This window comes from Populus euphratica, unplaced genomic scaffold (genome assembly GCF_000495115.2).
Source record: "Populus euphratica unplaced genomic scaffold, PopEup_1.0 scaffold29.1, whole genome shotgun sequence".
Taxonomy (NCBI): domain Eukaryota; kingdom Viridiplantae; phylum Streptophyta; class Magnoliopsida; order Malpighiales; family Salicaceae; genus Populus; species Populus euphratica.
Window position 1 is genome coordinate 119,486 of NW_011499888.1, and position 4,207 is coordinate 123,692.

A 4,207-nucleotide genomic window follows, 5' to 3' on the forward strand; every position below is an offset into this window, starting at 1 on the left:
TAAAATCATAATAATCTCATATAAAATAAAAGAAATTATAACACTCAATTCAACTAATTTTGATTTTAGCAAGTGAAATTAAGTGGTGTGATTAGAAAAGAAGGATGTTTAGGCTAATCAAATTATAATAGAAAACTAACTCATTTTACCAAAAAACAAAGGGATTAAAAAGTAGTTTGTTCTTCAAAACCTGAAAGGAATATCTGTGGTTAATAATTTGATAAGTAAATTTATAAGTATAGAAAGAAAACTTAATCTTATTTTAAAAAAAAATATATTCTTTATTGTGAAATAATAATAATAAAATCCATAATTTGTAAACACAAAAGAGAACAAAAAATAGCCCAAGAAATAATATCAACCTTTTTGCCTATCCTAAAGTGTCTATATATGGTGCGTGCACGCAATGATTTTTTTATGTGTTGTGTACCCTTCTTATTGTATAATAATCAAATAAATTAATTTTTTTGGTTATTAAGATTTTTTTTTGAAAAAAAAAGTAACAAATGCACAATGAGATATAACTGCTTGTATACATAGTTAATATGTAAATAATAATTAGTCTGTGAAATGAGTTATTGCTCTCCGGTCAATTGCTTCAACTTTCGAGAAAGAAGAAGGGATAAATTACACATATCATCGTCTAGACATCCTTTTAAAGAGGACATGGATGGGTTTCTCTTAGTGTCCAAACATGTTGAAATGAAAGCATGGTCCCGGCTTCCTTTGACAGCTGAAAATGACAATAGGCAGGGGCGGAGCCAGGGCAGGGCAAGCAGGGGTCCGGCCCTGAAAAATATTTTTATTTTTTAATATTTTTTAATTTAAATAAATAAATTTTTTAGTAATGTATATTATTATATTAATTTTTCCCTTCACTGTAAAATACATTCGGCTCCGCCCTGACAATAGAGATTCAATAATCCACTCCTTAGATGGTGTTTGTAAAAGTTTAGTATTTGTTTTATAAAGTATTTTTTAGTTGGAATATATTAAATAATATTTTTTTTAATTTTTTAAAATTATTCTTAATATTATTATATTAAAATAATATAAAAAATATAAAAAAAATCATTTTAATGTAAAAAAATAACTTTTTTAAAAAAACACTTTTAAAACACAAAAACTTACTCTTCATCACAGTAATTTATCACTCAAAATTCCTTTCAAAGTCAAGACAGAATTTAAGGACCAGAGTGTCTTATTTGCTTTCCAAATTTATTGAAACACAGTTCTGTGACTTTGTCATTGTTTTTTTGTTAGATGCATCGGGAAAAAAAAAAAAAAAAAAAAAGCTGTAATTTTGGAAGGAATTTCAAGGCCTAATTGTACCATATTATGCCCAAAAATAGAAAAAATACAAATTCAAAGGTCAAATAATCTTTACATGTTGGCTTCAAGACGAACACTACTATTAAAATAATCGTTCCAAATAATATATATATACATATAACTAACGAGTTTACTGGCTCACGAGCAATTATTTTAATATAATAAAAAGTATTAATATTATAAAAAATTGTTTGCTATTTTTATTAAACTTGATTTAGGATATCAATCTTAAAATTTCATGATACAACTTAAAATTAAATTACATAAAAATTATTTTGATATAATCTAGTTAACTTAACTGATTTAAAAGTATCCTGACCAACTTATAAAAATATATAAAAATGAAATTAATAATATCTTTTTGACCTAACTTCTTGTCAAATATATGTTTAAAATTAAATTATGTGGTAGTTGCCTTAACGAGGTAGTGTTTGGCATTGCTGTTTAACCATACTTTTAAAAAACAAGTTAGCTTCAAATTATTTTTTATGTATTTTTAAATTATTTTGATGTACTGATATCAAAAATAAATTTAAAAAATAAAAAATATATTATTTTAATGAATTTCCAAGCAAAAAGTACATTCAAAAGCAACATCTATCACGCTCCTAAACTGATACCTTATTGACTTAGTCAGTTCAAAGACAACCTAGAGAGAAATTATGAGATAAAAAGATGAAATTGACAAAAAATTTCTCGACCCGACTTTTTTCTTAACTCGAGTTTAAAATTAAATAATGTAATAGCTGTCTTTGTTAGAGAATAATATAAATCACATCTTAAAACCTTACCTAACAGTTTAAACTATTGAGTTGAATTAGTTATTTGATATGATGTTACAGTTTTGATAACTGAGTGATCACGAGTTTAAATCTCATCATTCTTATTTATTTGATAAAAATCAAGCACAATATGATATGAAGGTGTGAAAGTTTCAAACTCAATAGACTTTCATTTGAAAGAGTTGTGTTAGAGAATAATATAAATCATATCTTGAAAATTTACCTAACAGTTTAAGTTATTAATTGAATTGATTTTTTAACATATAATCTTAGCATGGTTCAGTCCAATTCAAAAGCAACTTGAACAATTATTAAAAGATCTAGAGGTTAAATTAAAAAAAAAAGAAGACAAAATTGAAATAAAGAAAAGGGAGAATTTACTTTATCTGTATCTATATTTATATTTTTTAAAGCAAATATGTATTTTTATTTTTATTTATAATAGAGCATTAACTAAACAAAACATACCTAATGTATTTTGGATAAACATAAAATATATAATATAAACTTGTATAGTGAAAAAAATTGTAAAAACATAAGCAATTTTTTTTAAAAAATTAAATCACGAGATTACCCTCTCCTTTCCAAAATACTTGACACGTGATCTCATTCTTATGGTGATGGATTATACTAGCCAGAAAGCAAGTTTCTTCAAATCCCCAGGTAGACTTGGAAAAGATTTATGCTAATAGTAAGCTCAGTGCTGTCAAACGTAGCACAATTTGATCTCAAGGGAGTATACGTTCAAACACATTTGAATTCTAAAGAGAATCTCACAAGAAATGAATAACTAGCAGCGGTGATTATATGTTAAATGAATACTTGTTCTTGAGCTTCAGCCATGTCCATCACTAATGCCAGGCAGTCTCCTTCTCTCAGCATCTCTTCCTGGGTCCTCAATCATCACTGCCAACTTAACCTAAAATAGGATTTGAAAGAACATGATGAATTGGAAGTTGAAGCATCCTTAACAAAATTATTGAGCTGATTTGTAGTACAATATTCAGCTACAAGAACACTGAACAGTAAGTGAATTAAATTAATAATAAACAAACGAAATTACCTCGCCAAAAAGCACGCCTCTGTTTTTCCTGAGAAGCTCCATCACCTAATCAAAAGACACAGATATAATTAATTGTTAAAAACATCTTTTATATATATATATATAAATATAAAAACATCTTTTGGTTTTTTATTGAGGGCTTGGAGGAGGTGCTTAGATCGACCCAAATTTCAAGAGAGAGCCCACGAACAGCAGTAACTTATCTGACACTGATTTTATCACAAATTTCTCGTCAATGCTTGTTTTTAGAAAAAAAACAGAGAATATTAGAATGCAACCCGTCCCTCTAGGTCCATGCACGCTTTGATTTTTTGTTAAATAGTGCTTAACTTTTTTAAAATTTTAGAATAAAATTCTCAATAATAAAACTTATTGAAATAATTATTCAATTATCTCATAGTATTCAGATTAGATCTTTTTGTGATTATATTAAAAATTACCTATTAACCTTATATGCACAATTACTTAAAACAATTTGCTCATTAATATTAAATAAAAATAAAATATAAGTTTTTTATTTTTTTTTATATTTTTCATATGATTTTATAGATTTATTATTATTATATTTATTAATATAGGTGCATAAAAATGACTGATTATATTGAAACTTTCTTCCATGATCATAATAAATTTTTATTTATAAAACAATGTTTCTATTAAAAAATATTTTTGTCAAAACAAAAATGAAATACATGAATAAGGAAATGAATTTTTTATTATATATATATATATATTCTCTTTATTTCAAGTTATTAGGGATTTTTTGAATTGTTTTTTGACTTATCATTAGCTTTTATCCACTAAACCATGCTACTAATAAAAAAATGTTATTCTCAAGAAATAAAAAACTTACATGGATAAGAAAAGATGATTTTCACTAAAAATATATTTTTTTTCTTATAAAATCTTACCATGATACAATATAAATATTTATTTTAATTATTATATAATTGAATAAAAATAAAATTTGAAAAGTATCCCGTACTAAGTGTGCGTGCATCATACAAGTTAATTACTAATCAATAAAAGA